The sequence below is a fragment of the Oncorhynchus clarkii genome, chromosome 9, assembly GCF_045791955.1.
Source record: "Oncorhynchus clarkii lewisi isolate Uvic-CL-2024 chromosome 9, UVic_Ocla_1.0, whole genome shotgun sequence".
In the NCBI taxonomy this organism is placed as follows: domain Eukaryota; kingdom Metazoa; phylum Chordata; class Actinopteri; order Salmoniformes; family Salmonidae; genus Oncorhynchus; species Oncorhynchus clarkii.
Genome location: NC_092155.1, coordinates 55081645 through 55107272, shown reverse-complemented (window position 1 = coordinate 55107272; position 25628 = coordinate 55081645). Strand labels below are relative to the sequence as shown.

Sequence of the window (25628 nt, the reverse complement as noted above, 5' to 3'; positions counted from 1 at the left end):
ATATTTATGCAGCATTGAAGGTCCCTGAGAACAGTGACCTCCACCATTCTTAAGTGGAAGGAGTTTGGAAGCACCAAGACTCTTCCTAGAGCTGTCCGCCCGGCAAAACTGAGCAATCGGGGGAGAAGGGCCTTGGTCCTCTGTGGAGATGGGAGAACCTTCCAGAAGGACAAACATCTGTGCAGCAGTCCACCAATCAGGCCTTTATGGTAGAGTGGCCAGACGGAATTAACGGAGGAAGGTACAGAGAGGTCATTGATGAAAACCTGCTCCAGAGCGCTCAGGACCTCAGACTGGGGCGAAGGTTCACCTTCCAACAGGACAACGACCATTAGCACACAGCCAAGACAACGCAGGAGTGGCTTCGGGACAAGTCTCTGAATGTCCTTGAGTGACTTAGCCAGAGACCGAACTTGAAGCCGATTGAACATCTCTGGAGACCTGAAAATTGCTGTGCAGCGATGCTCCCCATTCAACCTGATAGAGATTGAGATGATCTGCAGAGAAGAATGGGAGAAACTCCCCAAATACAGGTGTGCCCATCTACACATATTACCCCATAATGACAAAGTGAAAACATGTTTTTAAACATTTTTGCAAGTGTATTGACAATTAAATACAGAAATATCACATTTACACCCCTAAGTCAATAGTTTATAGAAGCACATTTGGCAGTGATTACAGATGAGTCTTTCTGGGTAAGTTTCTAAGAACATTCCACAACTGGATTGTGCAACATTTGCCCATTATTATTTTTTTAATTCTTCAAGCTCACATCAAATTGGTTGTTGATCATTGCTAGACAACTGTTTTTAGGTATTGCCATAGATTTACAGTAAGTCAAAACTAACTCGGCCACTCAGGAACATTCCCTGTCTTCTTGATAAGCAACTCGAGTGTTAGATTTAGCCTTGTATTTTAGGTTATTGTCCTGCTGAAAGGTGCGGCCAACAGCATAGTCTGGGTTAGGGGAGGGTTTACTTGGCTCATTGCGCTCCAGTAACTCTTAGTGGCGGGCCAGGTGCCTGCAGGCTGACTGGTCGTCAGTTGAACAGCATTTCTTCACACATTGGTGCAGCTGGCTGCCGGGTTAAGCGGGCGGGTGTTAAGGAGCGTGGTTTTGCGGGTCATGTTTCTGAGGAAGCATGACTCTACTTTTGCATGTCCCGAGCCTGTTGGGGAGTTGCAGCAATGAGACAAGATTGTAATTTGGGGTTAAAAAAAAATATATATAATATATATATATTAAATATATATATATATATATATTTTTTTTATATATATATATATATAGTACCAGTTAAAAGTTTGGACACACCTACTCATTCAAGGGTTTTTCTTTATTTTTACTATTTTCTACATTGTGGAATAATAGTGAAGACATCAAAACTATAAAATAACACAAAAGGAATCATGTAGTAACCAAAAAGTGTTGTACAAATTAAAATATATTTTAGATTTTAGATTCTTCAAAGTAGCCACCCTTTGCCTTGATGAAAGCTTTGCACAATCTTTGCACAATCCAACCGTCTTGAAGGAGTTCCCACATATGGTGAGCACTTGTTGGCTGCTTTTCCTTCGCAGTCCAACTCATCCTAAACCATCTCAATTGGGTTGAGGTAGGGTCATCTGATGCAGAACTCCATCACTCTCCTTGTTGGTCAAATACCCCTTACACAGCCTGGAGGTGTGTTGGGTCATTGTCCTGTTGAAAAACAAATGATAGTCCCATTAAGCACAAACCAGATGAGATGGCGTATCGCTGCAGAATGCTGTGGTAGCCATGCTGTTTGTGTTCCAAATAAATTACCGACAGCAAAGCACCCCCATACAATCACACCTCCTCCTCCATGCTTCACGGTGGGAACCACACATGCAGAAATCATCCGTTCACCTACTCTGCATCACAGAAAGACACAGAAAATCTCAAATTTAGACTCATCAGACTAAAGGACAGATTTCCACCGGTCTAATGTCCATTGCTCGTGTTTCTTGGCACAAACAAGTATCTTATTATTATTAGTGTCCTTTAGTAGTGGTTTCTTGGCAGCAATTCGACCATGAAGGCCTGATTCACACAGTCTCCTCTGAACAGTTGATGTTGAGATGTGTCTGTTACTTGAACCCTGTGAAGTATTTATTGTGCCAGCAATTTCTGGGGCTGGTAACTCTAATGAACTTATCCTCTGCAGCAGAGGTAACTCTGGGTCTTCCTTTCCTGTGGCATTCCTCATAAGAGACTTCATAGAGCTTGATGGATTTTGCGACTGCACTTGAAGAAACGTTAGAAGTTCTTGAAATGTTCCAGATTGACTGGCCATGTCTTAAAGTAATGATGGACTGTCATTTCTCTTTGCTTATTTGAGCTGTTCTTGCCATAATATGGACTTGGTATTTTACCAAATAGGGTTATCTTCTGCATACCAACCCTACCTTGTCACAACACAACTGATTGGCTCAAGCGCATTAAGAAGGAATTCAATTCCACTATTTCCCTTTTAATAAGGCACACCTGTCAATTGAAATGCATTCTAGGTGACTACCTCATGAAGCTGATTGAGAGAATGCCAAGAGTGTGCAAAGCTGTCATCAAGGCAAACGGTGGCTACTTTGAAGAATCTCAAATATAAAATCTATTTTGATTTGTTTAATAACTTTTTTGGTTACTACATGATTCCATATGTGTTATTTTATTGTTTTGATGTATTCACTATTATTCTAGAATGTAGAAAATAGTAAAAAAAATAAAGAAAAACCCTTGAATGAGTAGGTGTCAACTTTTGACTGGTACTGTATATATAAAAAATTTTAAAAAAATGAAAATGTGGGGTAAATTTAGCCTTTTTTTTAATTCAGCATCATTCAGTCATGGGAAATGTTGTATTTTTTCTATATTACAGTTTTGAAAACAGAGCTTGTCGAACATAAAGGGGTTTCATGGCACAGCTTACCCCAGGGGGTAAGTTGAGCCGTGAGACAGGGTAAGTTAAGCTGACTAAACATTTCTATACTGAATTAAATATTACCATTCCAATTTTAAAACCATGTCTATTTTTATTTCCCAAACACAATTCAACACAATCAGTTGCTTTTTTGTCTTTTAATAATTTTAAGCATATTTTACCACAGGCTTAACATCTAACAAACACTTTTAACATAGGCCCTGTTGTTAGCTCATATACCAGCAATAATGCCTTGCATTTCGCCTGGGAAGAACGCACTTCAATTTGCTCAACTTGTCATTGCCTCAACCGTTAGTTCAACTTACCCCATGGAATTTGGCTCAACTTGCCCTGACATTTAGACTATATTAGCCACACAGCTACAAGAATGCACTTTCATACCTCATATTGAAGCTTATAGAGCCCCAAACTCATGAATAAAACAATCTTAAAATTCTATACTTTGGTCTAGATACAAGCATCATGAAACTTCTAACATAAATTAATTTTTGGGGATTTAACTTGCTTATCACTTTTTCCATGTTGTTTCTTCCTTTACAGATTCCATGAAATGATGACCTCTTCCTAAATATTTGATCAAATTATGTGCTCACGTACGCACAGCTGAATATAGAGCATGTTTTCAGTATGAACCAGTTTCCTGATAAAGGCTTTTATATTTGGTTGGCAATAAATGGGAAGGTGTCTAATGCAGGAGTTCAGTATAACTATAAAATTATTTACTGACGCAGGATGTTTCAGATGTAATCACTATCTCAGACTGTAAAGATAAATTGACCCCTTTTCTGTCACTATGGATTGTATAAGCAGAGCATTGGCTGCTCTAACACCCTGCTGCTCCTTCTCTCAGAGAACAGTGTGTCATGGTGCTGAAGGGTGCTGCTCGCACTGTTTACCTGTGTGGAGGAGACCCGCTGGCAGTCCCCACTGATGCCCTCCAGCCTCCTGGGATTTTGAGCCCACAAATAAGTCAACTGGGAGAAGCCCCCCCTGCCTGTGCTGCTCCTCACCCTCCGAGGGGTCTACAGAGAGGGGGCTGTGACCCCAGCGGTCAGAGAGCTGGATGTGGGCGGCATCCGCTCCACATCCCTTGGTGGTGAGGGTAGGCTAACGCAAATGGTCACAATAATACTTATACTAATGCTGAATCAAAATGTAAAGACAAGGTAGTTGACTTCTTTTGGAGACAGCATCTTCAGTACATTGAGATGAGACCTGGCCAGGTTCACTGCTAGCTCACTGGTTACAGCAGCCTTACAAGCAGGTTGAAATCTGGTTATAATAACATCAATGCAAACAACTTGAAATCTGGTTATAATAACATCAATACAAACAGCTTGAAATCTGGTTGAAATAACATCATTAGGATGAGTACAGAATCATATGGCGAGCCTAACATTGGGAAGACAGGGAAAGAATAGGCCCGCAGCCAAAGTGTGCACCACTCCCCCTTATTCACTCTATCTCATGGATTCAAAAACAGTGGATTCTTGTAAGCATGGACTAGGGAGTTAGTTTCAACCATATTTCTTACAAAACTCCCATGCTTTGTATTCCATGAGATAGGGTGAGTAACTGCAAACTTCGGGCCACATGACTACAACACGTCTTCCCCTCCCTCTCTTCTCTACTTCTGTGTTCACCTAACCTATGTTGTGACCTTTGCCCTCTGCCATCCATGTAAAGAATGTGGAGTTCAGCTTGGAGCCGACCAGGGACACGATGGACGCCGGCCACGGACGCACCTGCACAATCTCTGTGATCTGGACTCCCCTAGTGGCCTTAAGAAGCGACTGCCGTCTAAAAGCCTTATCATCAATGCACCGTATTCATGGGGTTGGGCTTTGGGGTCAATTCAGTTCAAGTCATTAAAAAAATAATTTACCCAAGAGGAAAATGTGGTTGAAAGTTAATCAATTCATGAGTTGAATTGCCATTCATCTCCTGAATGGACAGATCTAGAATGGTCCTATACTTTAAGTGTTTCTCAAGGTGGGCATATTTTTGTTCTAGCCCAGCCGCACTACCACACCAGGTTCAACATATGAACTCATCACCAAGCCCTTGATTATTTGAATCAGGTGTGGTAGTGTAAAGGACCTCACGCTGCTTGCTTAGCGAGTACCACTTCCTCCTGATTCGGCTCATGCCTTGCTAGCAAACGTGACCACCCTCCTGAAGTGTCGCTGGTGCAAGTAGGGAGACTTAAGGCTGAGGATTACGTTTCACACATCCCAATGTGCTACATTAGCTCTGGATTATAACAAAAATGTGCACACCCTAGTAGTCACGCAGGAATGAATTGAAAAACACTGCTCTGCGGAACATTGGCCACCCATTCAGATGAAATTCACCCAATATATTTTATTTATTTATTACTAGGCAAGTCAGTTAAGAACAAATTCTTATTTTCAATGATGGCCTAGGAACAGTGGGTTAACTGCCTTGTTTAGGGGCAGAACGACTGATTTGTACCTTGTCAGCTCGGGAATTGATTTTGCAATCTTTCGGTTACTAGTCCAATGCTCTAACCACTAAGCTACCTGCAACCCCTAGTTACCAGACACAGCAAGCTGTCAATGTATTTGCCCCAGGCCCCACACAGCTGACTTTCTCTTACAAAATGCTCCGTTATTAAATGAAATAATAGTTTTGCTCCACGAAGTAATCCAACAATGTGTACGCCGCCATCTTGTCAATTTCAAATATTCTCTCATTGATTGAGACATGTGGGTGTGCCGCAAAGTGCCGCATGTCATCATGACACACCTTTCACAATCAATGAGAAGATTTTAAATTGACAAGATGGTGGCGTACACATTGCTGGATTACGTTATGGAGCAAAACATTTAATAACACAGCATTTTCTAAATTAAAACGAACCCCCTGCAACTATACATGGAAGTTTAGAAGACATGTTGCCTTCCAAGTCAGGAATTTATAAAGTATCGCCAAGTAAAGTTTGGTCGAAAATGTTCTGTGCTACGCTTAACATCAGTAACGTCTATCAGCCAGCTGGAACGGTAATAATGGTCTGACTAGCTGATAGCATGTTCTGCAAGAGCAGAACATGATCCTTTCAGATAGATACACGCAGAAATGTCCAAATAAAAATATGAACTAAAATGAGCTCTATTAGGTTGTTAAAGCAAAATTATGTAATCTGTCGTGGATTATCTGAATCTGATTGCCCCACGACTACAGTGACATGTGCTGGTAGCAGCTTCAGAGGGATGCTATTAAACTCGTCCAGATTATAGGAAAAACAAAGGGCAGGCCAGGCAGGAAGATCAGGCATGCGGGAAAGAAGTCCAGAGTCAGGCAGGGGTCAAAACCAGGAGGACTATCAAAAGGAGAATAGCAAAAGGAGTATTGTGGGGGGGAAACACACTGGTTGACTTGACTAACATACAAGACAAACTGGCACAGAGAGACAGGAAACACAGGGATAAAATACACTGGGGAAAGCGACACCTGGAGGGGGTGGAGACAATAACGAGGACAGGTGAAACTGATCAAATCAAATTTATTTATATAGCCCTTCAGCTGATATCTCAAAGTGCTGTACAGAAACCCAACCCATCAGGGTGTCACACTATTGAACCGTACGATACAGACAACATCTTGGTGTCATCATACTCCTTATATTGTTCTCTAAAATATGGAGTAAATATGAAATATAATATTTCACAAATGTATTCAACATTAATATAGAAATTGACATTAATCGTTCAGAGGCTATCCACATCAAAATCCGTCAGTTTAAGCTAGAGAGTTTTTTTTGTTGCATGGGCTGAATCTCAAACCACCACATCTACTTATGTTGGCCTTATTATTACTAGTATATTTTTTTTTGAAAAATATAGGCCTGCTTTTTTGGGAGTGGGAAAGGCTGTCTAAAATAAAATAAAATTATATTTGTGACATTGCTACATAGCTTACATGGATAGACCATTAGATTTAAAATATATATATATATATATATATTTTATGACAGTTTTTAGGAGTACGCTCCATTAAAAAAAGACACACCGGTAGCCTACAAGTTGGCCAAATGATGAGTAGACATTGGACGGGAAGCGCAGCAAAATAGCCTCAATTAGCCTTGTTACTTTAGCTGGCTATAGTTGGCTACTGTCGCTAGCTAGCTTCTATGGCCGCAACAAGTTTGTCTAACTAGTGCAAGACGGTTTGGCTACTTTCTCTCTCTCCCTCTGTGCAACACACAGACTGTCACACACACCGGCCATTGCTCTTCTCACGCTCCTCCCCCACCCTTCTGCTGAAACAAGTAGAACACAGTGTAATTGTAAATCAAACATGTATTAGCACATGTATTTTGACTATCCGGATATCTGAAAAAAATAATGATATTATTCAAATCATTTCAAATGCCCATCCCTAGAATACACTTTTTTTTTCACCTTTATTTAACCAGGTAGGCTAGTTGAGAACAAGTTCTCATTTACAACTGCGACCTGGCTAATATTTTTAATGTTGAATAAAATAATGTGAATCATTATATTTCAGAATCTAGACATACTCCATATTTTAGAGAACACTATAAGGAGTATAATGACACCAAGATGTTGTCTGTATCATGTACAGTTCATAGGGTCTTACAGGAGGCATGTAAGCTCTAAAAAGATCTGAAATGGCCGCTTTCATCATGATTTTCAAAAAAATGGCTTGTGATACAAATGTAAAAAGCATGTCAAACATGCTTCGTCTCAATTAAATTTGTGAGAATTGCCAATCTGAGATACCAAAAATATTTTCTATCCACGCTGGTGTGGAATCGCCCAAGAGGCAGATCACTTACCTTTCCAGTGTGGCCTGGTACTTCTGGGGGAGAAAGGAAAACATTTTTAAACAGCAGTATAATAAAAGACCAATCAAAAATAAATACACACAGTGCCTTCAGAAAGTATTCACACCCCTTGACCTTTTCCACATTTTGTTGTGTTACAGCCTGAATTTTAAATGGATTACATTTAGGTTGTGTATCACTGATCTACACACAATATACTATAATGTTAAAGTTGAATTATGTGTTTAGAAATTTGTACAAAGAATTAAAAATGAAAATACTAAGTATTCAACCGTTTGGTTATGGCAAGCCTAAATAACTTCAGGAGTAAAAATGTGCATAACAAGTCAGATAATAAGTTGCATGGACTAACTTTGTGTGCAAAAATGGTGTTTACAAAACTTTTTCCATGACTACACAGTCTCTGTACCCAACACATACAATTATCTGTAAGGTCCTTCAGTCGAGCAATTAATTTCATGCACAGGTTCAACTACAAAGACCAGGGAGGTTTTCCAATGCTTCGCAAAGAAAGTCACCTATTGGTAGATGGGTAAAAAAAATAATAATAGCAGACAGTGAATATCCCTTTGAGCATGGTGAAGATAATTACACTTTGGATGGTGTATCAATGCACCCAGTCAGTACAAAGATACTGGAGTCCTTGCTAACTCAGTTGCTGGAGAGGAAGGAAATCGCTCAGGGATTTTATCATAAGGCCAATGGTGATTTTAAACCAGTTACAGAGTTAAATGGCTGCGATAGGTTTAACCTGAGGATGGATCAACAACGTTGTAGTTAAGCCAAAATACTAACCTAAAAGGACCGAGTGCAAAGAAGGAAGCCTGTACAGAATAAAAATATTCCAAAACATTCATCCTGGTTGCAATAAGGCACTAAAGTAATATTGCAAAAAAATTTGTAAATAAATCAACTTTCTGAATACAAATCATTATGTTTTTGGCAAATCCAACACAACACATCACTGAGTGCTACTCAAGCATTTTCAAGCATGGTGGTGGCTGCATCATGTTATAGGGATGCTTGTTATTGACAAGGACTAGGGATTTCTTAGTGATAGGAATATAGCTAAGCAAAGGCAAAGTCCTAGAGGAAAACCTGGTTCATTCTGCTTTCCAACAGACACTGGGAGACAAATCCACCTTTCAGCAGAACAATAACCTAAAACGCAAGGCCAAATATACACTTGTGTTACTTACCAAGACAACATTAAATGTTCCTGAGTGGCCTAGTTACAGTTGACATAAATTGGCTTGAAAATCTATGGCAAGACTTGAAACTGGCTATCTAGCAATGATGAAAAACCAACTTGACAAAGCTTGAAGAATGTTTTAATTAAAGAATGGGCTAATATTGTACAATGCAGGTTGGCAATGCTTTTATTAAGACACTATTCTAAGCAAACTTTCACTCATTCATTCATTTACATTATACAGTCATTGTGTGATATGCTACTGTAAAAGTGAGCTTTAATACACACATGTTAATTTTTCCCAATACTTTTGGTCCCCTGAAATGGGGGGACTATGTACAAAAAGTGCTGTCATTTCTAAACGGTTCACCCAATATGGAGGAAAATACCCTGTCAGTCTGCACTTTAATCTCATAGTCATTGTATAATTTCAAATTCACGTACACAAGTTCTCAGAGGGTCTTTCCCTACTTTACTAATTACTATTTTGATTTGCTGAAGGTGTTAGCTGTGAAAATCTCTGTCTGTGGGCTCTGCCTTGTGAAGTTGTGTAACCTGTGAAGGTCTGTGTCTGAGTGTTGCTGCCTCTGTCTGAATCAGGGGTTAACATGATATAGATGGGTCAGTACAGGGAGACTCTGATGTCCTTCATTTCAATACCCCGGTTGTTGTTAAAGGTTTAAAATAGTTAATTAACTGTACAGTGAACAGGACTGTATTCTTTGTTTATTAGTCCAGACAAGACCATATTTTTTACTTTTGGGATTGTTTGATGGTATAGAGAACAAAACTCTTATTTTACTTGTTTGACTACAGACAACAGGATAATTGAATTGGTTAATTGTCCATACAACAGGACTGTACCATTTGATTGACGGTACAGAGAACAAAACTATTCTTTAATTGTTTGGCTACAGACAACAGGACATTTTAATTGGTTAAATATTACAATGAGTCATCCTCCTATATATCTGCCCACCAGCCTCCTCTGGTACATTGTAATTGGTGTGTATCCCTGCTCATACCTTCTCTAATTTAATTGTTCAATTACTACTACTGTAATACAAATTACCATAACTACACACCGAAAAAAAAAAAAAAGTTATTCACTATTACAGGTGCAGATAATTATTGATATAAAATGTAAAAGTATAATAGTAATAACTAATACATACATGAATTAGATTTTTTTTTTTGCATATCTCACACTCCCTGAGATAACCTCAAGTGGGGTCCACAGCCACTGTCTGCCATTGTCAACGGTGATCCTGGAGCAATTAGGGTTATGTGCCTTGCTCAACGGCACATCAACAGATTTTTAACCTTGTCGGTTCAGGGATTCGATTACTGGACCAATGCTTTAACCACTAGGCTACCTGCTGACCAGTGAAGAGAACTTTACTAGCAACATGTTAAAACCAATACATACAGTAGCTCTCTATAATAATAAATCCATGTCACTTGTAAAACAACAAGGCTTTGACCACAAAATTAGCAGGATATACACTACATGACCAAAAGTATGTGGACAACCCTTCAAATTTGTGGATTTGGCTATTTCAGCCACATCCGTAGTTGACAGCTGTAAAAAAAAAAATTGAGCACACAGCCATGCAATCTCCATAGACAAACATTGGCAGTAGAATGGCATGTACTGAAGAGCTCTGTGACTTTCAACTTGGGAACACCTTTCCAACGAGTCAGTTAGTCAAATTTCTGCCCTGCTAGAGTTTCCCCTGTCAACTGTAAGTGCTGTTATTGTGAAGTGGAAACGTCTATAAGAGCAACAACAGTCTGGGGCTGTTTTTCATGGTTTGGGCTAGGCCCCTTAGTTCCAGTGAAGGGAAATATTAACGCTACAGCATACAATGACATTCTAGACGATTCTGTGCTTCCAACTTTGTGGCAGGAATAATAGTCTGGGGCTGTTTTCATGGTTTGAGCTAGGCCCCTTAGTTCCAGTGAAGGTAAATATTAATGCTACAGCATACAATGACATTCTAGACAATTCTGTGCTTTCAACTTTGTGGCAACAGTTCAGGCTAGGCCCTTTCCTGCTTCAGCATGACAATTCCCCTGTGCACAAAGCAAAGTCCATACAGAAATGATTTGTCGAGATCGGTGTGGAAGAACTTGACTGGCCTGCACAAAGCCCTGACCTCAACCCCATCGAACACTTTTGGGATGAATTGGAACGCAGACTGCAAGCCAGGCTTAATTGCCCAACATCAGTGCCCAACCTCACTAATGCTCTTGTGGCTGAATGGAAGCAATTCCCCACAGCACTGTTCCAACAACTAGTGGAAAGCCTTCCCAGAAGAGTGGAGACTGTTATTGCAGCAAAAGGGAGACCAACTCCATATTAATGCTCATTATTTTTGGAATGAGATGTTCAATGAGCAGGTGTCCACCTACTTTTGGCAATGTAGTGTATTATGTTCCTATTCATTAATTTAAATTTGATTTATGTCATTACATGCTAGACAGCACTGCTACAAAAGAGAATATAAGGAATGTGAGAATGAGGTGCTTAGTTTAAACATATAGCATTCATCAATTCTATATGATACATTAGTAAGCAGTTATCAGAGATTGAAGCAGATTACACTAAATCAGATTAGTGCAGCCCATCCTGGCTATAAAAAGCAAGGTCATTATGAGCTTAATGTAATGTCACCCGTTTTATGAACTGTATGAGATCATTTTTGTGTTGCCATTTCGGCTTTTTGTAATCTGATTTATTTTCCATTAAGTCCATTAATACTGCTACTTGCTTTCTATGATCAGTGGTGTGTGTGTGTGTGTGTGTGTGTGTGTGTGTGTGTGTGTGTGTGTGTGTGTGTGTGTGTGTGTGTGTGTGTGTGTGTGTGTGTGTGTGTGTGTGTGTGAGGGAGAGAATTTCCATGCATTTTTCTGAAACGTACATTGAAGATATGAGGGGCCGGGACAACAAGACTGCCAATGACTAGAAGCAGTTATTGTCTTAAGCCACTGGGTGGAAACATTTCCCAGGTTTAGAGTTCACTAACATTTTACAGTAGACCTACTATCCTTTAAACGTCACAGATGAGTGACTTAATAAAGTGTAAAATAATGGGAATTTCCCAGATTAAAATGGCAAAACTGACACTGCATGACACATTACTTTATTTTGATTAAATAGCAATCTTTGATACATCTTTCTATAAACCTGTTTCCTAAACAATGGATATAACAGTGAGGCTTTCTCTTATAGCCTATAAGTCAAAGGCAAATGCAAGTCAGACAATCTTTGAAAAGGTTCCCTGGGGCATATGGCATTAGCTTCACAACAGATGCATGCAGACAGTGTAGCCAGGGCAACTAAACCTCACCAGCACTCAGGTCTAGCTGAGATGGGCTGGGCTGTGAAGATGAGTCCCTCTGGAACAAGCCACCAAATTAACTCAGAGGTGTTGGCTGAAGAGATAGCAGTCTCTACATACACTCCACAAGGTGTATGTTTTACAGAGGTATCCGCTCAAATGTATGCAGTACACACACACACACACACACACACACACACACACACACACACACACACACACACACACACACACACACACACACACACACACACACACACACACACACACACACATATACACACACACATACACACACACACACACACACACACACACACACACACACACACACACACACACACACTCAGTTTGGTGTAAATCTGTGACACTTTCTGTATTTTGAAAGTTATATATATTGAAAACTTGATTGTTGACATGTAAAACATTTTGGGGCTGTATCAACATTGGACTAATTAAACAAATACCAAAATATTAGTTTCAAAGTACTTAAACAGGGTTGCATTTCAGTAAAATAAACACTTCACTGACCCAATAACCCTCATAACACTGCTCAGATATAATGACATACAAATGGTCCAGGCTGACTGGGGTGTGCATCATGTTACCACTAGTGGCCCATATGATAGCAGAGAGGTCATTGTGCCGGTGTCATCTCTGTGAGCACATTGTACAGTATGCTGAACAGTGCCATAATTTCCTCTGGACTAGAGCTGTGTGTTGTCACTCAGTGCATTCAAGCCTCAAAAGTGACCTGAGCAACACAGGAAATTGCAGAGATATGTAGACTCAGGTGACCTCGTAGAAGGTGTGTGCCTGCCAATATAACACACACACACACACACACACACACACTATAGTCCTGTAACACACCTACATACCTACACCCTGACAAAAAAAATAATAATTCTGATGCATGGGTAGGATGCATTTTATATTCTCAGAACAGAGTTTGTGTAGTTTTACATGATTATCATGGCTCTGTCTCTAGCTAATAGCAACATTTTATTTTATGATTTACTACAAATTCTCCTGTCTGTACTTCACAGCAGATAATCCCCAGAGACTTGGTCGGGTAGTAGAGGATGTCTGGTTATACAGAAGTATCATTGATCCTAAAGGCCCAATGTAGATGTTTTATTTCAATATAAAATCCTTTCTGGGTGACAATTAAGTACATTACTGTAATAATTTTCCCTTAAAATTGTCAAAAAGCCACAAATATAGCTTTTTAGAAAAAATAAGTCTCAAGCAACAATTTTGCTAGGACGGTCTGGGAGTGGTCTGACTGAGGGACCTAATTGGAGGAACCTAATGGAAGGGTTATGTTACCTGAAAACTAGCTGTTATTGGCAGAGAGGTTTGAAACTCTCTTTGTCATTGGTATATTAACCTATACCGCCTGGTGAAGCCAATACTCCCCCTATGCAAAACCGGCTGATTAGAAGGTCCTGTGTAAATTGTATTTTCAACAACCAACTATCAGGAACTAACATTGACCACATTTTTTCACACTTTTACAGTGTTAGTTGCATCAGATGTTGTACAATATTTTAAGAAACACAGGTAAACATAATTTTGACTGCACTGGACCTTTAATGAACTTAAGCTCCAGGAGAAGGGTTTGTTGATGCTGCTGTCTCCCCATCGGAGGGTCACACTATGGGAGGGAAGAGGCTTTCTCTCTCTCCCCTGGGTAATGGACGAGGGGATATTGTGTTCCAGGTCTCTAAGTAACATCTTAACCCACTGAGCATCATCAGCCCTTCCTCTGAGCGCTATTACACACACTAGCTGCTGGTGATAATGATCTGCTGTCTCTGTGTAGACTGATATGTTCTTCTACAGAGTAGACAGAGATGGTATAGTCAGTCCCCTGACAATTTTTACTTTCACTGGTACTTCTGTTTTCTCTATTAAAGCTAGACCTTAATTGAAACAATAACAATGTCGGCACCCCACCTTTGTTTTGGTAAAAAGCTGAGGGATGGGCCTGGAGAAATGTAACCACTTTCAAATTCATAGACAGAACTATGAAATCCATGAAATCAAAATGATAGTTTTAACCATGTTTTGGGGCTATATACAGTTTGTTTACATTTACAATGTTTACAAACATTGGAGTAAAACAACCTTATACTTTGGGTTCTGATGGGTTATGACAGCACATGAGGCACATGAGGCATTTGTAAGTTATATTCTTCAAGAATCAATGGGTATTTATCAATAATTTATAAGGCCAAACATAGTTGTAGCAACTAGCAACTGGTATTAGCATTTTTGGCCCATCATGTCCAAATCATCCGAAAATATCTACAAGTTATTGTGAAGCTCAACAAAGTCACTTATAGATGTTTTGAACATGATGCGTGGAAAAAATGCTAATATCGGTCCCATGACAAGAATGTGATTTGTGCAACAAATGCTAAGACGTTAGCATGTGGAAACAGTGCAAGGGAAACCCAAGCATGGATTGTTGTCATACATTGTCCACAGACTGCTTACAGGGTAAGGAAACCAATATGTCAATTTGTAATATGGGTGAACTATCCCTTTAATGTTAACACCCATTCATTGGAGTACAAACTAAAATCACATGAAAAGCCAATATTTTGGTTTTCTATTACGCTAGCTACCAGCCAAATGACCAAGGCCCAGATTTTTTAAGGGAAGACGACCCTTTGCCGTGCGTTATGACGCACCCGTAACGTGGGGTTTCCTAGAGCTGAGAGCAGGGTTACCGCGCCCATCGCTGCTGTTTGAGGGCAGTAGGAAGAGTTTGAGATATTACTTGTGTGAATAAGTAGTGAATAGGGGAACAACGGTGGGAAAGACAAGGACAGAAGATTGGAGAGGTTGTTGTGAGTTAGAAGACCGTCCCTAGACTCAAACGCATTGTTGTTCCACAAAGCAGTTGGTAGGGTTAACATTGCCTCATCATTGTGCTGGTGTGTCTCCCCTTGGCGGATCGAAAGCTGGGTTCGGGGAGTGCCGCTCCTCGATAGCTTGCTAGCTCTAGTCTGTGTGCTAGTAGGCGGAGAGGAGTCGATCTTCGCTGTTTCCAGTCAATGCGATATAAACAACGGATACCCTCGACTGAAAACGGGTAAGTTATGATTTGGGACGGAGGATTGACATGTTTTTTTTTTTAAAGATGTAAGTTAGCCTGCCTTGGTTTACGGTGGCTAACTAGCTAGGAAGCCTGGCGAAAGGGGTTAGCTAAATTGGGTTGAGTGACTCGCTGGTTGAATCTGCCTTTTATTGCGACGGGGGTAGGTACCTAACTAAATAGTTGATCGACAATACACTCACGTTAAATGATTAGATGTTGAACTACTTTGAGTTGTGGCCGTAGCTACTCACAGTATATAACAGTAACTTTATGCAAACGTTTAAAACAATTTATAGTGCGGGTTAGTTATTTACCGTGGCTGGGGTTTAACTTGATGTTTTGCAATACTGTACATACTGCAATACTGCAATACTAACAAACGTTAGCTACCTTACTAGCAGCTAAACTTAAACTAGTTGTAGTTAGTACTAGTTGCTAAGATCGATCGATAGCTAGTTAACGATAGGTAACTACTGTCAACATCTGCATTTCTGAGTTGCACTGCCTGTCACTCATTTAACTAACGTTAGCAAAATAGCAAACGTACTGTAGCAAACTAATGAAATGGTGTGAGTGGATTCAGCCTACTGTAAATTTGATTTTGAAAAGATGAATATGTTGATAGACCGACATTCCATAGATAGCTATTTACAGTAGCTAACTAGTAAATTAGCAATGCTAGTTATCTTAAATGCTAGTTAAATACTACTGTACCAAGTGACAGAGATGCTGATGCATAACGTTCTGATATATCTGACTTTGTATTTTTGCAAGGATTAAGTGATACGGTTATCCAGTAGAGGATTTGTCAGTGAGACTACAAATGTCTGGTACACCAACGCTGGAGCCGACAGCTAGCTTCTACGATCCCCACTTTTTCGTAGTCCATACCTGACATAGACACTCTAAAAAGCCATAACGTTACAGCCTACGTTTGCTGGTTAGCAAGACAGTGGTTGTTTGCCTGCCAAAAGGAGCCAACCAAGATGTAACGTTAGCTAGTTGCTGCTGGGACATTCGTTTTGTGTCGCCTAGCTAGCTAACGTTAGTTATGTAGAAAGTGTTGCTAGTAAGCAGTAGTCTGGTTAGCCAGCTTGCTACTTTATTCGTGTACGGTGCATTTAATTTGTCTTAATTTGAGCCTCGACGTTTAATGATATAGAGATGTAGTAAACTAACGTTAATTGGATTTCGACAATCTGTTCACCCTTGCCATGTGCCTATTAGCTAGTGTCCAAGTGGTTACAACTAAATAGTAATGCTGCTCCAGTGTGAATATTTAATGGTGTAAACTAGAGGAAATGAGTAACGTTCGCTTAAAATGAGGAAGCACCTAATCTGGTTAGTTTTTAACTATATAAATAAAAAATGTAGGGATGCGACATCTTATGCAAACATTTTAACGCGCGGGACTTTCAGTTCCATTGGACCAGACATTGTCGCACAATGTTGAGAACAAGTAGTAACGATGTTGCCATTATCGAACTCTGGGTGAAAGAAAAATCTCAGATTTGTTACATTTTGAAAAACAATATAGGGCGGTTGTAGTTTCGGTTTTCCCCAAGTTATTTGCTAGCGTTAAACATTTCCCTCTTTCAAAAGGGCTATTTGTAATTCTTGCTTCACAAAGATGAATTCATTTCGTTAGTCCGCCACCCCCCCCCCCCCGAATGAATGGGTTCCTGTATTCAGGGCCCAGGCAGCTGCAACGAACAAGATGGCGTTCAAAGCCTTTTTCCACACCGCTTTTTTACCCAGACTGAAAGACAGCAGCCCAGCATCGGATGTATTCAGGTTTACCATAATAGATATTGGGAATGTTTCTTAATATACAGAGTTGGTAGTAAATCTACGACTTTATAATATATGAATAAATGATTCAAATGATATTAAAGTGAAACCGGTGTTTATAGTGTGGGGTGTGGGACATCTTGAATATTTGCCAGTGAGCTTCTACATTCAGAAATATTCTGTCTACGTGTACAAATATGTAATAGCACTCTCGACGTAACTGTTCTTCATATGAATGAGATTTATTTAATGTTTTAACACTATGTATTTGAGTCAGTATTCTTCCAATACAACTGTATGTTTCATTTTGATGTACGGTTTTAAAGTAGTGTGTGTGTGTGTGTGTATACATATACATATATGTGTGTGTATATGTACATATGTATGTATGTGTGTGTGTACATCGAGTTGAAGTCGGAAGTTTACATACACCTAAGCCAAATTCATTTAAACTCAGTTTTTCACAATTCCTGACATTTATTCCTAGTAAAAATTCCCTGTCTTGGGTCAGTTAGGATCACCACTTTATTTAAAGAATGTGAAATGCCAAAATAATAGAGAATGATTTATTTCAGCGTTTATTTCTTTCATCACATTCCCAGTGGGTCAGAAGTTTACATACACTCAATTAGTATTTGGCAGCATTACCTTTAAATTGTTTAACTTGGGTCAAATGTTTTAGGTAGCCTTCTACAAACTTCCAAAATAATGGATGAATTTTGGCCCATTCCTCCTGACAGAGCTGGTGTAACTGAGTCAGGTTTGTTGGCCTCCTTGCTCACACACGCTTTTTCAGTTCTGCCCACAAATATTCTTCAGGATTGAGGTCAGGGCTTTGTGATGGCCACTCCAATACCTTGACTTTGTTGCCCTTAAGCCATTTTGCCACAACCCTGGAAGTATGCTTGGGGTCATTGTCCATTTGAACAAAGTGGGGGTCAAAATCAAAAGTAACACCAGTCTGTGTCTGTTGTGGCCACCAGCTGCATTAAGTATTGCAGTGCATCTCCTCCTCATGGACTGCACCAGATTTCCCAGTTCTTGCTGTGAGATGTTACCCCACTCTTCCACCAAGGCACCTGCAAGTTCCCGCACATTTATGGGGGGAATGGCCCGAGTCCTCACCCTCCGATCCAACAGGTCCCAAACATGCTCAATGGGATTGAGATCCGGGCTCTTCGCTGGCCATGGCAGAACACTGACATTCCTCTCTTGCAGGAAATCACGCACATAATGAGCAGTATGGCTAGTGGCATTATCATGCTGGAGGGTCATGTCAGGATGAGCCTGTAGGAAGGGTACCACATGAGGGAGGAGGATGTCTCCCCTGTAACGCACAACGTTGAGATTGCCTGCAATGACAACAAGCTCAGTCCGATGATGCTGTGACACACCGCCCCAGACCATGACGGACCCTCCACCTCCAAATCGATCCTGCTCCAGGGTACAGGCCTCTGTTTAATGGTGTAACGCTCATTCCTTTGACGATAAACGCGAGTCCGACCACCACCACCCTTGAGACAAAACCGCGACCAGTCAGTGAAGAGCACTTTTTGCCAGTCCTGTCTGGTCCAGCAACGGTGGGTTTGTGCCCATGGGCGACGTTATTACTGACGATGTCTGGTGAGGACCTGCCTTACAACAGGCCTACAAGCCCTCAGTCAAGCCTCTCTCAGCCTATTGCGGACAGTCTGAGCACTGATGAAGGGATTGTGCATTCCTGGTGTAACTCGGGCAGTTGTTTTTGCCATCTTGTACCTGTCCCGCAGGTGTGATGTTCAGATGTACCAATCCTTTGCGGGTTTTGTTACATGTGGTCTGCCACTGTGAGGACGATCAGCTGTCCGTCCTGTCTCCCTGTAGCGCTGTCTTGGGCGTCTCACAGTACGGACATTGCAGTTTATTGCCCTGGCCACATCTGCAATCCTCATTCCTCCTTGCAGCATGCCTAAGGCACGTTCACGCAGATGAGCAGGGACCCTGGGCATCTTTCTTTTTGGTGTTTTTCCAGAGTCCGTAGAAAGGCCTCTTTAGTGTCCTACGTTTTCATAAGTGTGTCCTTAATTGCCTACCGTCTGTAAGCTGTTAGTGTCTTAACGATCGTTCCACAGGTGCATGTTCATTAATTGTTTATGGATCATTGAACAAGCATAGGAAACGGTGTTTAAACCCTTTACAATGATGATCTGTAAAGTTATTAGTTTTTTTATGAATTATCTTTGATAGACAGGGTTCTAAAAAAGGGATGTTTCTTTTTTTTGCTGAGTTTGTATGTGTGTACCAGTTAAGTTTATACTCACCTACTCATTCAAGGGTTTTTCTTAATTTTACTATTTTCTACATTGTTGAAAAGTAGTGAAGGCATCACCTGTGAATTTACACATATGGAATCATGTAGTAACCAAAAAAGTGTTAAACAAATCTAAATATATATTTTAGATTTGAGGTTCTTCAAAGTAGCCACCTGTTGCCCGGATGACAGCTTTACACTCTCTTGGCATTCTCTCAACCAGCTTCACCTGGAATGCGGAATGCTTTTCCAACAGTCTTGTAGGAGTATGCTGAGCACTTATTGGCTCATCTTCCTTCACTGCGGTCCAACTTCCTTCACTGCGGTCCAACTCATCCCAAACCTTCCGAATTGGGTTGAGGTCGGTGATTGTGGTGGCCAGGTCATCTAATGCAGCACTCCTCACTCTTCAAAATCTTCTTGGTCAAATAGCCCATACACAGCCTGGAGGTGTGTTGTCCTTTTGACAAACAAATTATAGACCCACTAAGCACAAACCATAGGGGATGGCTTATTGCTGCAGAATGATATGGTAGCCATGCTGGTTAAGTGTGCCTTGAATTCTAAATAAATCAGTGTCACCAGCAAAGCCCTGAATACAGAAAATGAAAGGCGAGTTAGTTTCTGGACACGGTAGAGCCGTCTTCCTCACCACTCCATTTGAGGATATGTGTCTAGGTAATGATTTAAGATACAATAATTCATAGGTTTTTGGACATATTTGCCAACTTTGTTGTTCAGTCACCTTTTGTATGTATCATATGTTTTTGATAAAAATATTATCCAAATAAAAAGTGAATGTTTGCTGTATCTATGAACTTTAAATATCAGTGTACTGGGTCTGCTCCTTTACCATTGTCACATTTTGATTATAAGCTAGTCCTACATGTCTTTTCTAGACTTAAATAAGTTAATGTGACTTGGAGCAAAGCATGTCCTGTGGATGAGAGGGGCATTGTGAAATATAATATTGCTTGTAAGAGATGCATTGGCCCACTTCTGCCATAACTTAACTTATTCATTTATTGAATGGTTTTGATTTTCGTTTGTCTTGATGCACTTTGAACAACAATTAGTGCCTATACCTGCAGGGTACTGGCCATCAAGCAGACTGAAGCCTTTGGGTCCTTAAATATGTATTCACTGCTATGTCTTAACCAGAACACCCCCCCCCCCCGCTTAAATAACTCAAATGTGACCCAAAATAGTCTTCACCTAATTTCTCAGTCTTACTCACAGAAATCTTAGCACCACTGTGGTTTCTCTCATCATGGAAGTGTAATCAGTGACTACAGTATTCAGGCCTCCAGGCTCTGATCTCATAGCTCTCATCTCAAAGTTACTTACAGGTCAGAACACCACACACCTCCAGTAGAACATCAGTAGATGCTTTGCACAAATCTACGTCCCCTTCTGTGGCATTCATGTAAGCTGTTGTCTAAAAGACTTTCACTCATCTAAATGTGCATATTTCATTTTGTGTGACTGCGACTCCTCTGTTACCATACATGATCCACTGCCTCATGTTGACTTTTGGCAGGAACAAGGAGGGTGAACAGGGAGCACATCAACAGTTGAAATCGTAAGTTTACATGTATTTAGGTTGGAGCCATTTAAACTCATTTTTCAACCACTCCACAACCTGTTGAGTGTAGGGGGCAGTATTTTGATTTTTGGATGAAAAACGTACCCACATTTAATGGCCAATTTCTCAGGCCCAGAACCTAGAATATGCATATAATTGTCAGATTAGGATAGAAAACACTCTAAAGTTTCCAAAACTGTCAAAAATTTTGTCTGAGTATAACAGAACTGATATTGCAGGCGAAAACCTGAGGAAAATTCAACCAGGAAGTGGCCTCTATTTTGAAAGCTCCATGTTCCATTGAATGCCTTTCCTCCATTTAAAGGGATATCAACCAGATTTCTTTTCCTAAGGCTTCCCCATGTTGCGAACAGTCTTTGGACATAGTTTCAGGCTTTTATTTTGAAAAAATGAGCGAGCAAGATCCCATCACGTCAGTGTAAAGCTGGGTGTCCCCAGAGTTTTGCTTGCGCAACAGTTTGGAGCAGCCATTGTGTGTCTCTCCTATTGACGAAGCTAAAGTCCCGGTTGATATATTATCGATTATATATTGAAAAAAACAACCTGAGGATTGATTATTTAAAAAAAAACATTTGCCATGTTTCTGTGAACATTACGGATACTATTTGGAATTTTCGTGTGTGATGTCGTGACCGCTCGTGCCTGTGGATTTCTGAACATAACGCGCCAAACAAATGGAGGTATTTTGGATATAAAAACAATATTTTATGGAACAAAATGAACATTTATTGTGCAACTGGGAGTCTCGTGAGTGCAAACATCCGAAGATCATCAAAGGTAAGTTTTTGTTTTTCTGACTTTCGTGACCAATCTACTTGGCGGCTAGCTGTTTGTAATCTTTTGTCTACTGAGAGAGATGTTCGCTTTCGCTGAAAAGCTTTATTGAAATCTGACACGCCAGGTGGATTAACAACAAGCTAGGCTGTGTTTTGCTATATTGCATTTGTGATTACATAAAAATATTTTTTTTGTAATTTGAATTTGGCGAGCTGTAATCCAGCTGATGATGTAAATTATCCTTCTAACGGGATGGGTACGTAAAGAAGTTAACCAACTATAGTTTTGGCAAGTCAGTTAGGACATCTATGTTGTGCATGACACAAGTAACTTTTCCAACAATTGTTTACAGAGAGGTAATTTCACTTATAATTCACTGTATCCCAATTCCAGTGGGTCAGAAGTTTACATACACTAAGTTGACTGTGCCTTTAAACAGCTTGGAGAATTCCAGAAAATGATGTCATGGATTTAGAAGCTTCCGATAGGCTAATTGACGTAATTTGAGTCAATTGGAGGTGTTCCTGTGGATGTATTTCAAGGCCTACCTTCAAAATCAGTGCCTCTTTGCCTGACATCATGGGTAAATCAAAATAAATCTATCAAGACCTCACAAACTAAGTTGTAGACCTCCACAAGTCTGGTTCTTCCTTGGGCGCAATTTCCAAATGCCTGAAGTTACCACATTCATCTGTACAAACAATAGTATGCAAGTATAAACACCATGGGACCGCACAGCTGTCATACCGCTCAGGAAGGAGACAAAGTGCAAATCAATCCCAGAATCAATCCCAGAACAATAGCAAAGGACCATGTGAAGATGCTGGAGGAAACCGGTACAAAAGTATCTGTATCCACAGTAAAACGAGTCCAATATCGACATAACCCGAAAGGCCGCTCAGCAAGGAAGAAGCCAGATTACGGTTTGCAACTGCACATCCTACTTTTTGGAGAAATGTCCTCTGGTCTGATGAAACAAAAATAAAACTGTTTGGCCATAATGACCATCACTATGTTTGGGGGAGAAAGGGGGAGGCTTGCAAGCCGAAGAACACCATCCCAACCGTGAAGCACGGGGGTGGCAGCATCATGTTGTGGGGGTGCTTTGCTGCAGGGGGGACTGGTGCACTTCACAGAATAGATGGCATCATGAGGGAGGGAAATGATGTGGATATATTGAAGCAATATCTCAAGACCTCAGTCAGGAAGTTTGGTTGCAAATGGGTCTTCCAAATGGACAATGACCACAAGCATACTTCCAAAGTTGTGGCAAAATGGCTTAAGGACAACAGAGTCAAGGTATTGGAGTGGCCATCACAAAGCCCTGACCTCAATCCTGTAGAAAATTTGTGGGCAGAACTGAAAAAGCATGTGCTAACAAGGAGGCCTTACAAACCTGACTCAGTTACACCAGCTCTGTCAGGAGGAATGGGCCAAAATTCCCCCAACTTATTGTGGGAAGCTTGTGGAAGGCTACCCAAAACGTTTGACCCAAGTTAAACAATTTAAAGGCAATGCTACCAAATACTAATTGAGTGTATGTAAACTTCTTACCCACTGGGAATGTGATGAAAGAAATAAAAGGTGAAATAAATAATTCTCTGCTATTATTCTGACATTTCACATTCTTAAAATAATGTGGTGATCCTAACTGACTTAAGACAGGGAATTTTTATTAGGATTAAATGTCAGGAATTGTGAAACTGAGTTTAAATGTGTTTGGCTAAGGTGTATGTAAACTTCTGACTTCAACTGTATACATATATTGCCTTACACGGAGACTTCAGTCGGTGTCTATCAGACTAGTGGAGTTGCTACGTTAGTTTGATGACTGTGATACTAATGTTTGCCTTGACAATCAGGACGCGAAAGCAGACTCCGAATTTGTCTGAATGACGTTTTCTTCACTGGCTTGACTTCTTCATCTTAGACTGAGAGGGGATGAGCTGAATTATCTGCCCTTTGGGTAACCAGAGGGGAGTATTTGTTTTAAACAGAATTTCATCCCACTGGATTTTTATGTGAGCGTAGGGAATAATAGGGATTAAAATCTTACCCTCTGTGGATTTCAGCTTTTAGGATTACAAGGTTTGGTCAATGATAGTGCTGATTTTCTTATGATCCTGCTTTCAGCCATATGGAATTTCTTACTGTCACAATAGCAGTCCCGCCCTGTTATCATGAATGGGACTGCCACAGCCAGACTAGATTTTATTAGAACTTTTTATTTAACTAGACAAGTCAGTTAAGAACAAATTCTTATTTTCAATGACGGCCTAGTGGGTTAACTGCCTTTTCAGGGGCAGAACGACAGATTTGTACCATGTCAGCTCGGGGGTTTGAACGTGCAACCTTCCGGTTACTAGTCCAACGCTCTAACCACTTGGCTACCCTGCCGCCCCAGATGGGATTATCTATAAGTGAATTGTTGGTTAGTTTCTGACTAATGATAGGGGAGAAAATCGATACAATTACATATTGGGATATGTCGGCTGTGCCAAAATGCCAGAATCTTTCTTTAAATAGCTTGTTCTCCATCTTTTTTAAATGGATATGTTTTCAGCACTTATTTCCATGACTGATCAAAAAATTGTTTTCTCTCTTGTCCCTCTGCGGCAGGGCTATATAGTGATCAATATGTTTGGAACATTGAATCACAGTATCAAATCACAATTCCTATTGAATCGTGATGAACTTAAAATCGCAATTCATATTGTATCGGCACAAGTATCGCGATATCGTATCGTGAGGTCCCTGGCAATTTCATCCCTATTTTTTTTTACCGACCTACACCCTTTGTTTTACCATAGACGTGTTTATTTTGGATATTCTGCTTCACATAACTATATTGCATTCTTGTAAAAATGTCCACATTGCGACATTTTTTCTGACTCTCTAATTAATGATGACTCTGATTTAAGTTAAAAGGAAAACCATACAAAACTTGCTATGATATGTTTGTACTGGGGCAATATTTAACTTGGCAGCCCAGTACTTGGGCCTGAGAAACACTAACAGGCATTAACATCCCTCGGTAAGAGGAACACAGTCGGGTCAGATCACCCAGGGCAGGCAGCAGCCGTTTGACTGCTAATATTAACCACCCGTACTTCAACGGCTGTACAGTCAGAACCAAGTCATTCCACTAAATTTCCCAGACAAGTTCCTTTTCCTTGCTTGCCCCGTCCTTACCCCTTCCTCAACCTCACCTGTAGTGCAGGCTGACAGCTCGTCTTTACTTTAGGGTTCATAGATGAGCTGTCATCCCTGTTTTACCAAATCTGACCCGTTTCCACCCGTGCTGAAGATTCTGAGATTGTATGCTGTCCATTTTCTCTCTCTCTCTCTCAAGCACCATCCACTCTGCTCCACTCACTCCCTCCTGCTATTCCCCCAATGGGTCACGACATGGCTGACATGGCAGCCATAGCAGCAGTGCCCTTCCATGGGGCTCGGCTATTTCCGATGCAACCCTACTTTTTTATATTTTTAAACCCAGGTGCCAGTTGAATAGTGACTGGGCCAACCCAGCCTGCTCTGCTCTCGCTGGGCTGAGGGAAGGGTGGGATGTTGAAGCCTGGGCCTGACCCCCTGAGGTCGAAGTTTATTTGAACACAAACAAGCACATCTTCACCACCACTGGGTTATTTTAAGTATTAGCCTCATGTGACTGGCCACTCTTCTCTGCTGCCCCCCCCCCCCCCCCCCTTCTCCTCGCTCTC

The 25628-nt window shown here is 40.6% G+C and overlaps 1 protein-coding gene across 2 annotated transcripts in view; it reads left to right on the top strand.

The window, feature by feature from the left end:
• Nucleotides 1-15042: 15042 nt before the first annotated feature.
• The window catches only part of LOC139416594 (guanine nucleotide-binding protein G(I)/G(S)/G(T) subunit beta-1), a 50496-nt gene continuing 39910 nt past the window's right edge, over nucleotides 15043-25628 (top strand). The window contains exon 1 of one of the 2 annotated variants that reach the window (XM_071165443.1): nucleotides 15043-15436. The gene's annotated coding sequence lies outside the window, so the exon portion shown is untranslated. The remainder of the gene's footprint in view (nucleotides 15437-25628) is intronic. The other variant, XM_071165444.1, reaches the window with a different exon arrangement.